Here is a 23,265-nt window from a genome sequence, read left to right on the forward strand (position 1 = left end):
CGCCGCTCAATGAATTGTTCCCACTAAATGAGGATGTAGTCTTGGAACTCAAGTGAGGCCATGGATATCTTCTTGTCCTCTTCATAATTATGAAGATGGAATATCTTGTCGACCTTCCATGCCCATGAGAGGTAGTCTTCGAGATCGTTGCTTTCATAGAACTTAGGCATGTTGAACTTGAGCTTCCCGTAGCATTGCTCTTCATTGTGTTGGGGGCAATGGTGATGACGCTCTTGCCGTGGTTGAGGGTCTTCAACCACTTGCTCCTCGTGCGCCGCTTGATTAGCTTGACGTTGAGGTCATGGAATTCTTGCACGGTTCCTCATTTATTGGCGCTCCTCAAGGCGTGCAACTTCTTCTTGTCGCTCTCGTTGGAGGGCCTCTTCTTGTTCACGCACACGGCGGTTTCACTCGCTGGCGGCGTGATTTGCTTCACATAGAGCACATTGGTTTCAAGGGCTTGTTCCTCATGGCGCAGTTGCTCTTGTCGAAGGGTGTCTCCATCTTGGTTTTCTTCTTGTTGTTGTTGACGTCATGGAGCTTACTCTTGTTCCATGGGGTCATTTTCTTGGTGACGGTGTCGTTCACATTCCTGAAGGCGGTCTTGTAAACCATTGCCATGAAATGGGTTTTGTGGATCTTGATGATCTTCATAGTCTTGGCGACGATGCGGATGAGCTCGGGGAAGACTTGCATCCGAACAAGTGTCCGAAGAATGTCGGCTTGGGTGGCCCCGTCTTGATGATGACGATTTTATAGAAGATCGGTTGACCATAAAGGCACGGAACTCTTCCATTTGGGATGATATCTTATCGTCAAGGTAGTCCCTTGTGTGTTGTTCAGATTGTTGCAAGTTGGTGGCGAGTTGGTCGATCCGATCGCCCAATGCTTCATTATCCCGATACAAATCTCTATGTGCGCCGAATAGTTGATTCTTGGTGACGTAGTTGCTTGGATCCTATTCTTTCTCGTCGAAGAGTGGGTTGGTAGAAGTGCTTGGCCTATCCATCATCTCAAGCAAATATGTGACTGGAAGGAAGGAAAGAACTAGACCAAATGTATCTTATTCAATGTTGAAGATGGATCAGTGATCACTCAATATGGTATTGTGGAAGTAGCACAATTGGTACCGGATCTTGTCAATCTCACACCTACATAAGTAAAGATTTTGGAGTAGCTTGGTGAGGATGGGGGCAAAAATTTATGCAATTATTAGAAAGATTCAATCATGTTGAAAGAGATTCACAAATTTGCAAGTGAAACAAGTAGACCAATAGCAATATGTGGCACACAGAAACACATGCACGGATATATAAATGGGGTCGTGCAACCAAGAAATGATCTCAAAATGTGGATACCACGGGAAATGCTCCTGTTGCACAACTCTAGAGAGGCGCTAGCACGATTGCTCAATAGGCGAGATATGACACTTGTGCGCAACCTATGAGAGACAAAACGTAACGACTTCTACCCCGAGTATGCTATGTATGTATGATTCCCGGTGATTCTCTCACGATGATCCAAGATGATCCAATATGACAATTTGATATGCAATGTGGCGATGCTATGACTATTGCTTACAAGCTCTTTCTTTTCTCTTTGCTTAAAAGCTTTCCTTTCTCTTTTTTTTTTGCTATGGCCACTATGCAAAAAGCTCAACCCAAGATAGCAATGATGCATATGCGGGAACAAATTATGACATAAGAGATGATACGAGGGGATATGCACGCTAAGATAGCTATGCACAACAAGTATCACTAATGTTCACAAGTAACGTTGCCCGGCAACACTCAAATGGCTAGTCTCGATAGAAAAGGGACGCATAATGGGCTCGGGATTAACAATGCAATGGCAAGTGAGAATGTACAATGATATCGTTGAGGTTACTGTAGGATCGAAAGTATGTCTAGAGGGGGGGGTAATTAGACTACTTGACCAAATAAAAATCTAGCCTTTTTCCAATTTTGGTTCTTGGCAGATTTTAGCAACTTAGAACAAGTCAAGCAGTCAACCTACACATGCAATTCTAAGAGTATAGCAGCGGAATGTAAAACAATTGCATATGAAGGTAAAGGGAGGAGTTTGAGGGAGCAAACGCAATGTTGATACGGAGATTTTTTAGCCGTGGTTCCGATAGGTGGTGCTATCGTACATCCACGTTGATGAAGACTTCATCCCACGAAGGGTAAAGGTTGCGCGAGTCCACGGAGGGCTAAGGGTCCACGAAGAAGAAACCTTGTCTATCCCACCATGGCCATCGCCCATGAAGGACTTGCCTCACTAGGGTAGATCTTAATGAAGTAGGCGATCTCCTTGCCCTTACAAACTCCTTGGTTCAACTCCACAATCTTGACGGAGGCTCCCAAGTGACACCTAGCCAATCTAGGAGACACCACTCTCCAAGAAGTAACAAATGGTGTGTTGATGATGAACTCCTTGCTCTTGTGCTTCAAATGATAGTCTCCCCAACACTCAACTCTCCCTCACAGGATTTGGATTTGGTGGAAAGAAGATTTGAGTGGAAAGCAACTTGGGGAAGTCTAGAGATCAAGATTTATGTGGAGGAATGGAATATCTTGACCTAAACACAAGTGTAGGTGGTTCTCTCTCAGAAAATGTATGTTGGAAGTGTAGGCATGTTCTGATGGCTCTCTCCACAAATGAAGAGTAGGTGGAGGGGTATGTATAGCCTCCACACAAAATCTAACCGTTACACACAACTTACCAAACTCGGTGGGACTGAATCCTGAAACTCAGTCAGACCGATTTAGTAAATAATGTTACCGTTAGGATTTTCGATGGGACCGACATGTCAACTCGGTGGGACCGATATGGTTAGGGTTAGAGCATAACGTAATCTCGGTGAGACCGATTACACAAACTCGGTGAGACCGATTTTGGTAATAGACACACAGAGGGTTGGTCAGGCAAACTCGGTGGGACCAATTCGCTCATCTCGGTTGGACCGAAACGTTACGAAAGGGAAACAGTGAGTTTGCATTGCAATGTCGGTGGGACCGATCGCTCATATCGGTTTGACCGAAACGTTATGAAGGGAAACAGAGAGATTACAATCCCATCTCGGTGAGACCGAGATCCCTATCGGTAAGACCGAAAAGACTAGGGTTTGTGGTTGTGGCTATGTCAACAGAACTCAGTGGCGCCGGATAGATGGTTTTGGTGGGGCCGAGTTTGACTTTTGGTTTGGGACATATGTGGATGTGAGAAAGTAGTTGAGGGCTTTGGAGCATATCACTAAGCACTTTTGAGCAAGAAACTCATTAAGCAACACCTCATCCCTCCTTGATAGTATTGGCTTTTCCTATAGACTCAATGTGATCTTGGATGACTAAAATGGAAAAAGTAGAGTCTTGTGCTTTGAGGTTGAGCCAATCCTTTTGTCCTTAGCATTTTTGTTGGATCCACTTTTCTCATCCATGCCATGCCAATCATTGAGCTTTCCTGAAATATTTATCTTGAAATAGCATTAGCTCAGTGAGCTATATGTTGTTAGAATTACCAAAACCACCCAGGGATAGTTGCACTTTCAATCTCCCCCTTTTTGGTAATTGATGACAACATATAGATCAAAGCTTCGACAAATGATAATAAGATTGAAAAACATCGTCGCTTTGAGAAGTATGTGATAAGCAACAGCTCCCCCTAAATTTGTCCATTATTTAAAATTTGCTTTGGACTACAAATGCACAATGTGTTAGGACCATGGGTTACTCTTTCATGTCACATACATCTTGGTGGAGCGCTCAAAATGATAATGATTGAACACATGCACTCATCACCAAGAAAAGTGAATGATCATATAAGGATATAAAAGATAATATCATCCAACAAGCATTAAGGTAGTATATGATCAAACACATGATCATCCAAGTATCTCACAAAAGGCATAGAGTATCAAGCAAACACACAATAAAGAAGCAAGAGAGATCAAAAGCAACACTCTCTCTCGAAGCCTATGATCTATACATTTTTCTCCCCCTTTGGCAACAAGTTACCAAATAAATCAAAATTGCATAGTGCTAAACGACTCTCAGGCTTGGTCTTCATGAGGTGGTGTAGAGATGATTCCAAGGACGAAAGCATCAGTTGATGTAGCTGGAGCTGGTGGAGTGACTGCTGGAGCTGGTGGCACTGAAGCTGTGGCAGCTGGTGTAGATGATGTAGCTCTGGTGTCTGGAACAGGCACTGCAGCAGATCTCTGTCCTCTGGGCACTCTAGCAAATGCATCTGTAGTAGCCTTGCCCTTCTTCTCCTCCACATCCTCCTGAAGTTGCTCAACTACAGTTTGGATCTCAGTGACCTTCATATCAAGTGCATATAACTTCTGCTCTATGATTCTCTCCAAACTCTCCTGGTTTTGAGTCAGGGTGGCCAAGCCCTTCTCAATCCTCAAGGTGGAGGCAATCAAATAGCCAAGCTGATCTTGCTTGCTCTTCAGGAACACTTGAGATGCCTCTTCAGCAGTTGGCATTTTTGCAGCTTTCTCTACCCTTGGTTTCTCTCTCTTCTCATGTGCTTGCAGAGATGATGGTTCCTCCTCATTCATCTCAATTGTGTTTCTTCAAACTCAGGATATAAGGGTAGATGATCCTTATCCAAAAGATATGTGCTTGTGCCCATCTTTGAGTTGATGAGCTCCTGAATGTGTGGAGCATACCTGTAATGCCCCAGATACAACTTTCCATATTCGTAACTCCAACTCTTGCCTTTTCCAGAGATGCAATATGATATTTCCTTTGTGGTTGGGTTTTTGTCGTTTGTTTTGCATTTTGTTCATGCCATGCATCTCATCTCATAGCATCATGTGCATTGCATTCATACTTATGTTACATGTTACTTTCATGTCGTATGTATCAACCCATTTGCTATCCTTCTCAAACCTAGCCTTGCACCATCACCTTCTTTTTCCTCTTATTTTACTTCTTTATGCAAGCGAGTTCTTCCCTGCCCCATTAATGTTCATTCTTTTTATAATGCTAGTGCACCATGCCTACACCCTCTCTGCCAATGTTCAGCTCATTTGAAGATGTTTTGGTTGGGTTCAAAAATACCTCAAGTTTGAATTATATTCAAACTTGTTTTATTTTTCTACCTCTAAAAATGCCCAAACCAATTATTTCAAATACTACAAAACTCCAGGAGCTTGATGATATTTTTATATCTGAAAAACTCTTCTCCTAGCCCCCTGGCCATTTTTCTTTTCTTTTGCTGTTTATTTAAATAAACAGAGACTTAAAAGAAAAGAAAAGGACTCACCTTATCCGAAGCCACCTGGGCCTTTTCCCTCCAACCAGCCCACCTCACTTACCTCTTTCAGCCCAGCGAGGCCACCAATGTCGATCCCTCGTGTTCTTCTTCTAGCTTCTGTACGACAGCTCATCCAGCAGGTCCACGTCGACGCTTGTGTTGATTTGACGGCCGGAGCTGCTCCCTTCACCCTATAAATCATGCCCCCAACCCTAGGGTTCCCTGGTCGCTCCATTTCCCCCCTCCTCCTTCTCCTGCCGCCGCCAGGTGAGACCTCTCCATGCAATAGCCGTCGCCATGGCCGGGAGGAGCGCAAGCTCGTCCCCAGCTTCTACGCCTCCGTCCTCTACGTTTCTTCCACGGGGAGAGAGTCGCCGCACTCGACGTCGTCTCCTTCATCCACGCACACGTCCACGAGCCTCGGATCGACCTCCCCGACGACCTCTACTTCCCCTGCTTTCTCTGCTTCACGGACGCCAAGTCGGAGGCCTCTTCTCGTCGCCGACCTCTCCTTCTTCCTCGGGTCTACCTCGTCGCCGGCTAAATTCGTCGCGTCCCCGAGCTCGTTCGACTCCTCCGAGCCCCTCTACGTGAGCAGCCGCGCTTCCCTATACCTTTTTCTCGTTGGTTGCCTCCTCTGTCACTGGTTGCTTGCATGCCTGATGGTTCCTCCATCGTCACTTTGGTCACCGGCAAGGTTGCTATGCTTCCTCTGTTTCTTCAGCGCACTCAGCGCCTTGTTTGCAACTCGCGCGCATGCACCAGGGCGGCAGGGCCTGCCCAGCTTCTTGTTCACCGTAGGTCTCTGCCCCGAGTCGAGCTCCTACTCGTGCCCGAGCGCACGCACGCACACAACTCCGGCAAGAAGCTGCCGCTCACTCACACACAGCCTCGTCAATTTCTGCACCCCCCGCCGGTGATCTGCTGCACCTGCAGCCGCTGCTTGCTCCCACCGCCGACAAGAATCACCGGGCATCCATAGCCGTAGTTGTGGCTATGCCTCGCCACAGCTCTTACCCTCGCCCAACCGAGCCAACACCCGCACGCGCGCACCCACACCACATCCCCGCACGCTCGCCGTTGCTCTGCTGCGGCAGCAGCCGCCGTTTCACTCGCCATAGACGCCGGCGAGCAGCATGTTTTCATGGAAATCAAGGCCTGTCCCTCGATTTTGTTCATATAGCGTGGCGCCTTAGCTTTGGACACATGCACACTCTGAGTGCAGTGGCTAGCGCTGCTCGTTTGCATCTTGGAGGTCAACAGATCAAATCCCCACGGTTGCTACTTTTGTTCTGCAATTTTTTGCTTACACAGATTAGCAGCCCTCGACTTGTTTCATATAAAGTCAAGCCCCTATTTTTGTCCCTGGCTAGCGCAAGCACTCCAAATCCAGGAGGTTCAGGGATCGATCCCTAGTTCTCCCGGTTCCCTTTTTTTGTCCCTGCTTCTCTGTTTTGATTCGAGCACACACACCCACAGCCGGTTGGGCCCGATTCCACTTCTGGGCCGCTGCACTCTAATGCTTCTGGCTCGTGCATATTTTTCCCCAGTCTGTGTATTTTAGCATTTTCCAATGCATTCTTATTTACAGAAAATGCCCCTGTTTTGCATTGTTAATAACTAAATATGCATGCATCCAAATTAAACAAACTATATATGTAAAATTCTTAGAATTTCATCTAGTTTCACAATATGTTGTTTTCATCCATGTTTAAAATGTTTAAATTGCTGTTTGCATTAATTTTCTTAAATGCCATGTTAAAATGCTTTATTTCATAACTAAATAACCGTAGCTCCAAATTTAATAAACTTTATATGTATATGGGGTGGAAAAATGCATAGTTTAACATGGTGGCATTACTTTGCATGTTTAACAACTCTAAAATTATGTATAGGGCAAAACAGTAGCAAATTCATAAATTGCATATGAGGATTTTCCGGAATTGTTGTTTGTTGTTCCGGCCTCATTTAAACTTGCCTAGATAGTTAGTTCACTTATGTTTCACCTCTTGCTATGTTTATAACAACATGTAATATTGTTGAGTTCCTAAACGAGAGAGAACTAAATAATTGATGTGGTGTTTTGTCAATATGCAACTCGTTGCATATTGAGCTCCACTTAACTTGTAGTATTGTTGTTGCACTTTGCCATGCCATGCCTCATTAAACCGGACATGCATCATACTTGTTTGTGCATCATGCCATGTTTATGCTTGTGTGTTTACCATGTTGTTTGTTTCTTTCCGATGTTGCTTCTTAGTTCCGGTAATGTTGCGATTGTGAGGATTCGTTCGACTACTCCCGTTCGTCTTCTTCATGGACTCGTTCTTCTTCCTAGCGGGATTTCAGGCAAGATGACCGTCACTGTCACGCCCAAGATGCGACCCTATCCTAAAGGAACTCGAAGGTCCCACCAAGGGTAGAAGCGCATCTTGAAGATGCTTTTGCAAGGTGGATATCATTACATCAACATTACATAATAGATGGCGATACATACATAAGGCATACAATGCTACACGAATACAACATCATCTTACATAAGAGCATCATCCGACTACGGATGAAAACACAAACAGAAACTCAAACGACATCCACCCTGCTAGCCCAGGCTGCCGACCTGGAACCTATCCCCTGATCGAAGAAGCAGAAGAAGAACTCCAAAACAAGCAAACATCACTCTCGCATCATGATCATCGCGTAACCTGTACCTGCAACTGTTGTTGTAGTAATCTGTGAGCCACGAGGACTCAGCAATCCCATTACCATGGGTATCAAGACTAGCAAAGCTTAAAGGGAAAGGAAGGGGTAAAGTGGTGAGGTTGCAGCAGCGGCTAAGCATGATATGGTGGCTAACATACGCAAATAAGAGCGAGAAGAGAAGCAAAGGAACGGTCGTGAAGCTAGCAATGATCAAGAGGTGATCCTGAACTCCTACTTACGTCGAACATAACCCAGAAACCGTGTTCACTTCCTGGACTCCGCCGAAAAGAGACCATCACGGCTACACACACGGTTGATGCGTTTTAATTCGAATCAGGTGTCAAGTTATCTACAACCGGACATTAACAAATTCCCATCTGCCACATAACCGCGGGCACGGCTCTCGAAAGTTTATACCCTGCAGGGGTGTCCCAACTTAGCCCATGATAAGCTCTCGCGATCAACGAAGGATATACCTTCTCCCAGGAAGACCCGATCAGTCTCGGAATCGCAGTTTACAAGACATTTCGACAATGGTAAAACAAGACCAGCAAAGCCGCCCGATGTGCCGACAAATCCCGATAGGAGCTGCACATATCTCGTTCTCAGGGCACACCGGATGAGCCAGACGTCGGGTTGGCATAGACCCTGGTTGCCCAGGGGGCGCCGGACATCGCTCAGGTTGGACCAACACTCGGAGGAGCACTGGCCCGGGGGGGTAAAATAAAGATGACCCTCAGGCTCCGGAAACCCAAGGGAAAAAGGGCTACGTGAGGCAAATGGTAAAACCAAGGTTGGGCCTTGCTGGAGGAGTTTTATTCAAAGCGAACTGTCAAGGGGGTCCCATAAATCACCCGACCGCATAAGGAACGCAAAATCTGGGAACATAACACCGGTATGACGGAAACTAGGGCGGCAAGAGTGGAACAAAACACCAGGCATAAGGCCGAGCCTTCCACCCTTTACCAAGTATATAGATGCATTAATAATATAAGAGATATTGTGATATCCCAACATAATCCTGTCCACCATGGAGCAGTCTTCAACTTCACCTGCAACTAACAATGCTATAAGAGGGGCTGAGCAAAAGCGGTAACATAGCCAAGCAACGATTTGCTAGGAAGGGTGACAAAGGTTAGAGGCTGACATGGCAATTTTGGAGGCTTGAAGAGCAAATGATAGGTAGCACAGCATAGCGATAGAACAAAGCAACTAGCATAGCAATGATAGTAGTGAGATCCAGGGTAGCGGTCATCTTGCCTGAAATCCCGCTAGGAAGAAGAACGAGTCCATGAAGAAGACGAACGGACGTAGTCGAACGAATCCTCACAACTCCGGAACAAAACCGAAGCTAAAGAGAGAAGCAAACAACATGGTAAACACACAATCATAAACATGGCATGATGCACAATCAAGTATGATGCATGTCCGGTTTAAATGAGGCATGGCATGATAGAATGCAACAAACAATACGACAAATTAAGTGGAGCTCAATATGCAACGAGTTGCATATTGACAAAACACCACATCAATTATTTAGTTCTCTCCCGTTTATGTATCCAACAAAACTAACTGTGGTTAAGCATGGCAAGAGGTGAAGCATAATAAAACTATCTATTTAGGCAAGTTTAAATGAGGCCGGAAATAACAAACAACAATTCCGGAAAATCCCCATATGCATATTTTTAATTTAATGCAAACAACAATTTTAACCATTTAAATGTTGTTATCATGATGCGGATGACATGCACAAGTTTTAATCAATTTTATGAAAATGTTGACATGAGCATGATATGAAACATTTGTCACCATGGCGGAAACGAAAGGGGTGCCACGGCAATGACAACGAAAATGGTGCCACGGCAACATTCCGATGATCCGACAACTCATCGGGATGTCAGTGCAAAAGAAAGTGTGGATTAATGGGACATGCAAAAGATGGTGGGGTGATCCCGGATTCCGCGTTCCCACGGGATGGCGGCATGGCAAACGAGGAGGAATGTGCATGAAGCAAACGGGCACGGTGCAAACATACGGTTCATCTCAGACAACATGCATTCGGTCCACGGGTGATCATCTCGGGATTATACCTTTGAAGCATGCATTTTCGGAGCGGTTCGGGTTCGGTACAATGTAGAGGAAGTAGACGTTCACGGGTCATCGTGGGAAGTAGTTGTTCACGTGGCGACGGTAGTGGAAGTAGTCGTTCTCGTGACGGTAGTGGAAGTAGTGATACACGGCGGCAGCGGTAGTGGAAGTAGACGTTCACGGGTCATAGGGGAACTTGACGAAACCCAAGGCGCCGGTTGTGGAAGTAGTGGAACTTGGTGCATCCAAGCTCTTCGGCATAGTGGTACACATTTTGTAGACGAACTTTGACGGAACATGGGTGTCGTGGTACTTGGCGATATCCGGGACGTAGAGGTACACTTGTTGAGGCGGAACTTGACGAAATCCCTCTGGAGGTAGCCGTCCGTGGTCGTACTCATGTTGACGTGCAACACAACGGTCTTGATGGATCGTAGTCGAACTTGGCGGTCCATATGGTTCACCGTAGATGAACTTGGCGATCGAGATTCTTGTGCTCACGAAACAGCAAAGAGACGCAGCAGCAGCGCTGCTGCTCGGGGACGTCGCGGTCGGTCAACGCAGAGGCCGGAGATGGCAGAACGACATCAGGCAGAGAGGGCCGACGGGAGGATGCAGGCGAGGTGGCTGTCCATGGCGGCCCTAACCTCCGGAGCACAACGGGGCGGCGAGGAGGGGGTGGAGACGCGAGCTGCAGGCGCTCACGGACAGTGCGGAGCGGCGACCTATTGCTGGTCGCCGGTGCGGGCAAGACAAGGGACGACGGAGCGCCATGGCTGAGGGAGCAGAGGAGGGGGCGAAGCAGAGGAGGAGGCAGAGGAGGGGGCTTGGGCGCTGGAGGGAGCAGCAAGGCGGCGGGGTCGCGCGCAGGGTGGCCTTACTGTAGGTGGAGGCGCGCATGGCAGATCGACAGGGAGAGAAGGACATCGAGTGGAGGGAGAAGGGGATCGAGGAGAAAGGAGGAGAGCGGGGTCGAGCGCGTCCTCCTGACGCTGGCTGAGCGTGGCGGCGGCGCACAGGGGGAGATGGGGAACGAGAGGGAGAGATCAAGTGGAGGGATCGATCGGGGCTGGGGCCTCTCGATCGACTAGGGTTAGAGGGGTGTAGCTGGGCCTTGGAGGCCGGCCCGGCCTTGGAGGGTTAGCTGAGCCGCTGGACTCTCTTCTCCCTCTTAATTCTTTAGCAGAAAAGAATCAAAGAGAAGAAAAAGAAAGAGAGGGTTAGGGAAAGAAGTCGGACATGGGGATTATTTTCCCGGACTCACAAAAATGAGCTTGATCCAAGAAAATAGAAGTTGGCGCTAAAGCAAGATTTAAATTCAAACCAATTTGAATTTAATTCAAATGGTTTGAACTAGGACAAGGTATAGGAGAGGCCAAAAATGTTGAGATTTTTTTATGGAGCTCCGGAAAGTGAAGAAAGAATTTAGGGCAAAGTTTGGAGACCAAACTTGAAGCAGAAAAGGAACGAAATTATTTTGCAAGTGTGTTTATGGGTGATTCCGAATTAGTGGAATATTTAATATAGCTCCCTAAATATTAGGAGGATATGTTATAAAGAGAAATCACCATGTGAATTCCCTCAATTTAAATAGATCAAAAGATCTATGCAATTTATTTAGTTGAGTTGAGATGCAACGATTAATGACATGATGGCATGATGACATGATGCAATGCAAAAATAAAAGAGCAAGCACAAAAGAAACACACGGTGATCACAAAAATATGGAAGTCTTCTGAAGCGTCAGTCTCGGGGCGTTACAGTCACCTTGGATCTCATTACTATCATTGCTATGCTAGTTGCTTCGTTCTATCGCTATGCTGCGCTACCTATCGCTTGCTCTCCAAGCCTCCCAAAATGCCATGTTAGCCTCTAACTTTTTCACCCTTCCTAGCAAACCGTTGCTTGGCTATGTTACTGCTTTGCTCAGCCCCTCTTATAGCGTTGTTAGTTGCATGTGAAGTTGAAGATTGCTCCATGGTGGACAGGATTATGTTGGGATATCACAATATCTCTTATTTAATTAATGCATCTACATACTTGGTAAAGGGTGGAAGGCTCGGCCTTATGCCTAGTGTTTTGTTCCACTCTTGCCGCCCTAGATTCCGTCATACCGGTGTTATGTTCCCGGATTTTGCGTTCCTTATGCGGTTGGGTGATTTATGGGACCCCCTTGACAGTTCGCTTTGAATAAAACTCCTCCAGCAAGGCCCAACCTTGGTTTTACCATTTGCCTCACCACCACCTATACCCTTCCCTTAGGTCGGCCAACCCGAGGGTCATCTTTATTTTAGCCCCCCCCCCCCCGGGGCCACTGCTTGTCTAAGTGCTGGTCCGAACCAGAGCCACTTGCAGCGCCACCTTGGGGAAACTTGAGGTCTGGTTTTAGTTGTACGTAGTGTTCATCCGGTGTTGCCCTGAGAACGAGATATGTGCAGCTCCTATCGGGATTGTCGGCGCATCGGGCGGTCTTGCTGGACTTGTTTTACCATTGTCGAAATGTCTTGTAAACCGGGATTCCGAGACTGATCGGGTCTTCTTGGGAGAAGGAATATCCTTCGTTGATCGCGAGAGCTTATCATGGGCTAAGTTGGGACACCCCTGCAGGGTATAAACTTTCGAAAGCCGTGCCCGCGGTTATGTGGCAGATGGGAATTTGTTAATGTCCGGTTGTAGATAACTTGACACCAGATCCGAATTAAAACGCATCAACCGCGTGTGTAGCCGTGATGGTCTCTTTTCGGCGGAGTCCGGGAAGTGAACATGGTTTTGGGTTATGTTTGATGTAAGTAGGTGTTCAGGATCACATCTTGATCATTGCTAGCTTCACGACTGTTCCTTTGCTCCTCTTCTCGCTCTCTTTTGCGTATGTTAGCCACCATATCATGCTTAGTCGCTGCTGCAAGCTCACCACTTTACCCCTTACTTTCCCATTAAGCTTTGCTAGTCTTGATACCCATGGTAATGGGATTGTTGAGTCCTCGTGGCTCACAGATTACTACAACAACAGTTGCAGGTGCAGGTTATGCGATGATCATGACGCGAGAGCAATGTTTGCTTGTTTGGAGTTCTTCTTCTGCTTCTTCTTCGATCAGGGGATAGGTTCCAGGTCGGCAGCCTGGGCTAGCAGGGTGGATGTCGTCTGAGTTTCTGTTTGTGTTTCATTCGTAGTCGGATGGTGCCCTTATGTAAGATGATGTTGTATTCGTGTGACATTGTATGCCTTATGTATGTATCCCTATCTATTATGTAATGTTGATGTAATGATATCCACCTTGCAAAAGCGTCTTCAAGATGCGCTTCTATCCTTGGTGGGACCTTAGAGTTCCTTTAGGATAGGGTTGCATCTTGGGCGTGACAAGTTGGTATCAGAGCCTCGACCGACCATAGGAGCCCCCTTGATTGTTGGTTGTTGTTGAGTCTAGAAGAAAACTATTTTGAGTCTTAGGATTATATATATCGGAGAGTAGGATTCTCTTTACTCCTCAGCCCCTTAGTCGCTCTGGTGAGGACTCTTGACGTAGATGTTTTGTCTTTCCTCTCCTAAAATTTCACTAATTTTTTTTAGGATCACGTGGGTATCTTGGGATCGTTCCGATATTCTTATGACGAGAACATTGTTCTTGGTGCCTCCTGACATTTAGGGGTTGTGGCAGTGTCCCGGGGAGTTGAGCTCCGAGGTGTTGTCGTCATAATTTTATCGTTGCAGTTCTGGAATACCTGAGTTTTGCCGACATCAAAAATCTCTTTTATGCAGTTGTTGGTGAGATAACCTCAACGCCACCCAGTACTGGGGAGTTCGGGAGTATTGCGATAGCTTGTATAACGGATGCTTTTCGAAGGTTGAGGTACACGATTTCCGAAGGTTTCTTGGTTATGTGTTGACGGATGGATACAGCTTGGATGTAGGTATTGTTAGTTTGGGTGAGATATTTATTGCTTCCCCAGTATCCCCAACACCAGATTGCATAACCAGAAAGTTTCGGGAGTTCTATAGGTGGGAATTCAAGTAGCTCCTAGAATATCTTTACGACAGATGCATGATATGGGATTGGGTAAATCTCTATCGTATGTATTTGTTCCGGCTTATTCTGCAAGCCAAACCCTTTGTTTTGTTTTATTTGTTGTATTTGAGTTGCTTCAATGTCAAGTGTTGATTCCATACCTTTCAAGCGGTGTTCTCATATTTCTATGGGAGTACTAATCCTTTTGATCACCGAGATTGTCATGTCAATTCTTTCCAACCGGTGTGCTTCTCTTCAAGTGGGCCCGACCATTTCAACATTTGGGAGATCAATTCTAAGTTTTGTCAATGGTATCCGTTTCATCCGTCCCCAAGTTGCCTTTGTTTTTCCCGCCCTCCCACCCTTTTTCTTCAAGGACTCATATTTCTTAATCAAGTATCCTTTTATTTGTGAGAAGTCTCTTCATTCTTTCCTTCAATGTTCTTGTAGCTGTTGATTCTCGCGGAGATGCTAAGAAAGCTTCGAGTTTATTATTCTTTGTTCTCTTTCCTTCTCCGGTGGATTCAATTCAAGCTTTGTCGATCATATCCTTTCCTCGTTTCAAATGTTTTCCCATGCCGGTGCACCTCTTATTTACTCACCTCTCTCTACTCATATCCGGAGTGCTCAAGACATCTCAGGAGATTCGTCTGTGTTCCAAATAATTCGAGGTTGTCACCTCATTCAAATATTTCAATTGTTCCGGTGCAACACCTATCTCTTCAACAATCCTTTTCAACGGTGTTTTTCTCTTTAGTGGGCCCTAACCCACATGTCTTTTCCCAGGATCTTACCTGACTCTTCTAATTCTTTCCGGAGTTATTCTCAAATTCATTGCAAAGTTTGACGTAAGAATGGGTTATCATCAGTCATATGTCTTTCTCCAAGATCTTTCAAATTCTTTTCATCATTGGTTCAACCTTTCTAATTTTCTCCCGGAGTATCTCAACAATTCATGGTGGTGTTTCTCCTCGTCATTCTCGGTTTTTGAAGACCGAAGAAGAGTTCCTCTTAAATCCTTACCCGTTCTTCCAAAGATGCGTAGTCCAAGTTTGATGCCATCCTCTCATAATCGCTTTCGATTGTGGGAATTCTTTTCACCCATCCGGAGCATTTCATGAGTTCTTTACATTTCTTTGAAGGAAATATGCCCTAGAGGCAATAATAAAGTTATTATTTATTTCCTTATATCATGATAAATGTTTATTATTCATGCTAGAATTGTATTAACTGGAAACATAATACATGTGTGAATATATAGACAAACAGAGTGTCACTAGTATGCCTCTACTTGACTAGCTTGTTAATCAAAGATGGTTATGTTTCCTAACCATGGACAAAGAGTTGTTATTTGATTAACGGGATCACATCATTAGTTGAATGATCTGATTGACATGACCCATTCCATTAGCTTAGCACCCGATCATTTAGTATGTTGCTATTGCTTTCTTCATGACTTATACATGTTCCTATGACTATGAGATTATGCAACTCCCGTTTACCGGAGGAACACTTTGTGTGCTACCAAACGTCACTACGTAACTGGGTGATTATAAAGGTGCTCTACATGTGTCTCCAAAGGTACTTGTTGGGTTGGCGTATTTCGAGATTAGGATTTGTCACTCCGAATGTCGCAGAGGTATCTCTGGGCCCTCTCGGTAATGCACATCACTTAAGCCTTGCAAGCATTGCAACCAATGAGTTAGTTGCGAGATGATGTATTACGGAACGAGTAAAGAGACTTGCCGGTAACGAGATTGAACTAGGTATTGGATACCGACGATCGAATCTCGGGCAAGTAACATACCGATGACAAAGGGAACAACGTATGTTGTTATGCGGTCTGACCGATAAAGATCTTCGTAGAATATGTAGGAACAAATATGGGCATCCAGGTCCCGCTATTGGTTATTGACCGAAGACGTGTCTCGGTCATGTCTACATTGTTCTTGAACCGTAGGGTCCGCACGCTTAAAGTTACGATGACAGTTATATTTTGAGTTTATGAGTTTTGATGTACCGAAGGAGTTTGGAGTCCCGGATGAGATCGGGGACATGACGAGGAGTCTCGAAATGGTAGAGACGTAAAGATCGATATATTGGACGACTATATTCGGTGTTCGGAAAGGTTCCGAATGATTCGGGTATTTTTTGGAGTACCGGAGAGTTACGGGAATTCGCCGGGGAGAAGTATTGGGCCTTATTGGGCCATACTGGAAAGAGAGAGGGGCTGCCTAGGGCAGGCCGCGCGCCCCCCCATGGCCTAGTCCGAATTGGACTAGGGGGAGGGGCCGCACCCCCTCCTTCCTTCCCTTCTCTCTTCCCCTTCCTTGTCTCCTACTCCTACTACTTGGAAGGACTCCTAGTTGGACTAGGAAAGGGGGAATCCTACTCCCGGTGGGAGTAGGACTCCCCTAGGGCGCGCCATAGAGAGGGCCGGCCCTCCCCTCCTCCACTCCTTTATATACGGGGGCAGGGGCACCCCATAGACACAGAAGTTGATCTTCGTGATCGTTCCTTAGCCGTGTGCGGTGCCCCCCTCCACGATATTACACCTCGGTCATATTGTAGCGGTGCTTAGGCGAAGCCCTGCGACAGTTGAACATCAAGATCGTCACCACGCCGTCGTGCTAACGGAACTCCTCCTCGAAGCTTTGCTGGATCGGAGCCCGGGGTGCATCATCGAGCTGTACGTGTGTCAAGAACTTGGAGGTGCCGGAGTAATGGTGCTTGGATCGGTTGGACCGGGAAGACGTACGACTACTTCCTCTATGTTGCGTCAACGCTTCCGCTTCGGTCTACGAGGGTACGTAGACAACACTCTCCCCTCTTGTTGCTATACCATCACCATGATCTTGTGTGTGCGTAGGAATTTTTTTGAAATTACTACGTTCCCCAACAGTGGTATCAGAGCCTAGGTTTTATGCGTTGATGTTATATGCACGAGTAGAACACAAGTGAGTTGTGGGCGATACAAGTCATACTGCTTACCAGCATGTCATACTTTGGTTCGGCGGTATTGTTGGATGAAGCGTCCCGGACCGACATTACGCGTACGCTTACGCGAGACTGGTTCTACTGACGTGCTTTGCACACAGGTGGCTGGCGGGTGTCAGTTTCTCCAACTTTAGTTGAACCGAGTGTGGCTACGCCCGGTCCTTGCGAAGGTTAAAACAGCACTAACTTGACGAACTATCGTTGTGGTTTTGATGCGTAGGTAAGAACGGTTCTTGCTCAGCCCGTAGCAGCCACGTAAAATTTGCAACAACAAAGTAGAGGACGTCTAACTTGTTTTTGCAGGGCATGTTGTGATGTGATATGGTCAAGATGTGATAAGATATGAGTTGGTGTATGAGATGATCATGTTTTGTTGAAGTTATCGGCAACTGGCAGAAGCCCTATGGATGTCTCTTTGTTGCATAAGATGCAAGTGCCAAATAATTGCTTTACTTTATCGCTATACGATAGCAATAGTTGCAAGAGCAATAGTTGGTGAGACAACCATGTGATGACACATTGATATAGATCAATATGATGAAGATCATGGTGTTGTGCCGGTGACGATAGAGATCATGACAGTACTTTGGAGATGGAGATCAAAGGCGCAAGATGATCATGGCCACTCACATATTTTGATTGCATATGATGTTTATCTATTATACATCTTATTCTTGCTTTGATTGACGGTAGCATTTTAAGATGATCTCTCACTAATTATCAAGAAGTGTTCTCCCTAAGTATGCACCGTTGCCAAAGTTCGTCGTGCCCAGACACCACGTGATGATCGGGTGTGATAAGCTCTATGTCCATCTACAACAGGTGCAAGCCAGTTTTGCACACGCGGAATACTCAGGTTAAACTTGACGAGCCTAGCATATGCAGATATGGCCTCGGAACACGGAGACCGAAAGGTCGAGCGTGAATCATATAGTAGATATGATCAACATAGTGATGTTCACCATTGAAAACTACTCCATCTCACGTGATGATCGGTTATGGTTTAGTTGATTTGGATCACGTGATCACTTAGATGACTAGAGAGATGTCTGTCTAAGTGGGAGTTCTTAAGTAATATGATTAATTGAACTTAAATTTATCATGAACTTAGTCCTGGTAGTATTTTGCAAATTATATTGTAAGATCAATAGCTTGCGTTGTTGCTTTCATATGTTTATTTTGATATGTTCCTAGAGAAAATTGTGTTGAAAAATGTTACTAGCAATGATGCGGATTGGATCCGTGATCTGAGGTTTATCCTCATTGCTGCACAGAAGAATTATGTCCTTAATGCACCGCTAGGTGACAGACCTATTGCAGGAGCAGATGCAGACGTTATGAACGTTTGGCTAGCTCAATATGATGACTACTTGATAGTTTTGTGCACCATGCTTTATGGCTTAGAATCGGGACTTCAAAGATGTTTTGAACATCATGGACCATATGAGATGTTCCAGGAATTGAAGTTAATATTTCAAGCAAATACCCGAGTTGAGAGATATGAAGTCTCCAACAAGTTCTATAGCTAAAAGATGGAGGAGAATCGCTCAACTAGTGAGCATGTGCTCAGATTGTCTGGATACTTCAATCGCTTGAATCAAGTGGGAGTTAATCTTCCATATAAGATAGTGATTGACAGAATTCTCTAGTCACCATCACTAAGTTGCTAGAACTTCGAGATGAACTATAGTATGCAAGGGATGACGAAAACGATTCCCGAGCTCTACGTGATGTTGAAATCAATGAAGGTAGAAATCAAGAAAGAGCATCAAGTGTTGATGATTGACAAGACCACTAGTTTCAAGAAAAGGGCAAAGGGAAAGAAAGGGAAACTTCAAGTAGAATGGCAAACAAGTTGTCACTCCCGTGAAGAAGACCAAAGCTGGACCAAAGCCTGAAACTGAGTGCTTACACTGCAAAGGAAATGGTCACTGGAAGCGGAAATGCCCTGAATATTTGGTGGATAAGAAGGATGGCAAAGTGAACAAGGGTATATTTGATATACAGGTTATTGATGTGTGCTTTACTAGTGTTTATAGTAGCCCCTGAGTATTTGATACTTGTTCGGTTGCTAAGATTAGTAACTCGAAACAGGAGTTACAGAATAAACAAAGACTAGTTGAAGGGGAAGTGACGATGAGTGTTGGAAGTAGTTCCAAGATTGATATGATCATCATCGCACACTCCCTATACTTTCGGGATTAGTGTTAAACCTAAATAAATGTTATTTGAAGTTTGCGTTGAGCATAAATATGTTTTTATCATGTTTATTGCAATACGGTTATTCATTTAAAATCAGAGAATAATTGTTGTTCTATTTAAATGAATAAAACCTTCAATGGTCATAGACCCAACGAAAATAGTTTGTTGGCTCTCGATCGTAGTGATGCACATATTCATAATATTGATGCCAAAAGATGCAAAGTTAATAATGATAGTGCAACTTATTTGTGGCACTACCTTTTGGTCATATCGGTGTAAAGCGCATGAAGAAACTCTATAAAGATGGATTTTCGGAATCACTTGGTTATGAATCATTTGATGCTTGCGAACCGTGCCTTTTGTGCAAGATGACTAAAACTCCGTTCTCCGGAACAATGGAACAAGCTACTGACTTATTGGAAATAATACATACCGATGTATGCGATCCAATGAGTGTTGATGCTCGTGGCAAGTATCGTTATTTTCTGACATTCACAAGATGATTTGAGCAGATATGGGTATATCTACTTGATGAAACATAAGTCTGAAATAGTTGAAAGGTTCAAAGAATTTCAGAGTGAAGTGGAAAAATCATCGTAACAAGAAAATAAAGTTTCTGCGATCTGATCGCGGAGACGAATATTTGAGTTACGAGTTTGGTCTTCAATTAAAACAATGTGGAATAGTTTCACAGCTCACGCCACCTGGAACACCACAACGTTATGGTGTGTCCGAACATCGTAACCGCACTTTATTGGATATAGTGCGATCTATGATGTCTCTTACTGATTTACCACTATTGTTTTTGGGTTATGCATTAGAGACAGTTGCATTCACTTTAAATAGGGCACCATCGAAATCCGTTGAGACGACGCCTTATGAACTGTGGTTTGGCAAGAAACCAAAGTTGTCGTTTCTTAAAGTTTGGGCTGCGATGCTTATGTGAAAAGTTTCAACCTGATAAGCTCAAACCCAAATCGGAGAAGTGCGTCTTCATAGAATACCCAAAGGAAATTGTTGGGTACACCTTCTATCACAGATCCGAAGGCAAGATATTCGTTGCTAAAAATGGATCCTTTCCAGAGAAGGAGTTTCTCTCGAAAGAAGTGAGTGGGAGGAAAGTAGAACTTGATGAGGTAACTGTACCTTCTCCCGAATTGGAAAATTGTTCATCACTAAAATCAGTTCCAGTGATTTCTACACCAATTAGTGAGGAAGCTAATGATGATGATCATGAAACTTCAGATCAAGTTACTACAGAACCTCGTAGGTCTTCTAGAGTACGGTCCGCACCAGAGTGGTACGGTAATCCTGTTCTGGAAGTCATGTTACTAGACCATGATGAACCTACGAACTATGGGGAAGCAATGATGAGCCCAGAGTCCGCAAAATGGCTTAAGGCCATGAAATCTGAGATGGGATCCATGTATGCGAACAAAGTGTGGACTTTGGTGGAGTTGCCCAATGATCGGCAAGCCATATTGTATAAATGGATCTTCAAGAGGAAGACGGACGTTGATAGTAGTGTTACTATCTAGAAAGCTCGACTTGTCGCAAAAAGGTTTTTGACAAGTTCAAGGTGTTGACTACAATGAGATTTTCTCAACTGTAGCGATGCTTAAGTCTGTCCGAATCATGTTAGCAATTGCCACAATTTATGAAATCTGGCAAATGGATGTCAAAACTGCATTCCTTAATGGTTTTCTCAAAGAAGAGTTGTATATGATGCAACCAGAAGGTTTTGTCAATCCTAAAGGTACTAACAAAATGTGCATGCTCCAGCGATCCATCTATGGACTGGTGCAAGCATCTCAGAGTTGGAATATACGCTTTGATGAGTTGATCAAAGCATATAGTTTTGTACAGACTTACGGTGAAGCCTGTATTTACAAGAAAGTGAGTGGGAGCACTACAGCATTTCTGATAAGTATATGTGAATGACATATTGTTGATTGGAAATAATGTAGAATTATTCTGCAAAGCATAAAGGAGTGTTTGAAAGGAGTTCTTTAAAATAAAGACCTCAGTAAAGCTACTTACATATTGAGCATCAAGATCTATTGAGATAGATCAAGACGCTTGATAAGATTTTCAATGAGTACATACCTTGACAAGATTTTGAAGTAGTTCAAAATGGAACAGTCAAAGAAAGAGTTTCTTGCCTGTGTTACAAGGTGTGAAATTGAGTAAGACTCAAATCCTGACCACAGTAGAAAATAGAAAGAGAATGAAAGGCATTCCCTATGCTTCAGTCATAGGTTCTATAAAAGTATGCCATGCTATGGACCAGACCTATTGTATACTCTGCCCTGGTTTGGCAAGGGAGTACAATAGTGATCTAGGAGTAGATCACTGGACATTGGTCAAAATTATCCTTAGTGGAATAAGGATATGTTTCTCGATTATGGAGGTGACAAAAGGTTCGTCGTAAAGGGTTACATCGATACAAGTTTTGGCACTGATCCAGATGACTCTAAGTCTTAATCTGAATACATATTGAAAGTGGGAGCAATTAGCTAGAGTAGCTCCGTGCAGAGCATTGTAGACATAGAATATTTGCAAAATACATACGGCTCTGAATGTGATAGACCCGTTGACTAAACTTCTCTCACAAGCAAAACATGATCATACCCTAGTACTCTTTGGGTGTTAATCACATAGCGATGTGAACTAGATTATTGACTCTAGTAAACCCTTTGGGTGTTGGTCACATGACGATGTGAACTATGGGTGTTAATCATGTACAGATATGATTATTGGTGTTAAATCACATGGCGATGTGAACTAGATTATTGACTCTAGTGCAAGTGGGAGACTGAAGGAAATATGCCCTAGAGGCAATAATAAAGTTATTATTTATTTTCTTATATCATGGTAAATGTTTATTATTCATGCTAGAATTGTATTAACCGGAAACATAATACATGTGTGAATATATAGACAAACAGAGTGTCACTAGTATGCCTCTACTTGACTAGCTTGTTAATCAAAGATGGTTATGTTTCCTAACCATGGACAAAGAGTTGTTATTTGATTAACGGGATCACATCATTAGTTGAATGATCTGATTGACATGACCCATTCCATTAGCTTAGCACCCGATCATTTAGTATGTTGCTATTGCTTTCTTCATGACTTATACATGTTCCTATGACTATGAGATTATGCAACTCCCGTTTACCGGAAGAACACTTTGTGTGCTACCAAACGTCACTACGTAACTGGGTGATTATAAAGGTGCTCTACAGGTGTCTCCAAAGGTACTTGTTGGGTTGGCGTATTTTGAGATTAGGATTTGTCACTCCGAATGTCGCAGAGGTATCTCTGGGCCCTCTCGGTAATGCACATCACTTAAGCCTTGCAAGCATTGCAACCAATGAGTTAGTTGCGAGATGATGTATTACGGAACGAGTAAAGAGACTTGCCGGTAACGAGATTGAACTAGGTATTGGATACCGACGATCGAATCTCGGGCAAGTAACATACCGATGACAAAGGGAACAACGTATGTTGTTATGCGGTCTGACCGATAAAGATCTTCGTAGAATATGTAGGAACCAATATGGGCATCCAGGTCCCGCTATTGGTTATTGACCGGAGACGTGTCTCGGTCATGTCTACATTGTTCTCGAACCGTAGGGTCCGCACGCTTAATGTTACGATGATAGTTATATTATGAGTTTATGAGTTTTGATGTACCGAAGGAGTTCGGAGTCTTGGATGAGATCGGGGACATGACGAGGAGTCTCGAAATGGTCGAGACGTAAAGATCGATATATTGGATGACTATATTCGGAGTTCGGAAAGGTTCCGAATGATTCGGGTATTTTTCGGAGTACCGGAGAGTTACGGGAATTCGCCGGGGAGAAGTATTGGGCCTTATTGAGCCATACGGGAAAGAGAGAGGGGCTGCCTAGGGCAGGCCGCGCGCCCCCCCATGGCCTAGTCCGAATTGGACTAGGGGGAGGGGCCGCACCCCCTCCTTCCTTCCCTTCTCTCTTCCCCT

This window comes from Triticum dicoccoides, chromosome 3B, assembly GCF_002162155.2.
Source record: "Triticum dicoccoides isolate Atlit2015 ecotype Zavitan chromosome 3B, WEW_v2.0, whole genome shotgun sequence".
Lineage (NCBI taxonomy): Eukaryota > Viridiplantae > Streptophyta > Magnoliopsida > Poales > Poaceae > Triticum > Triticum dicoccoides.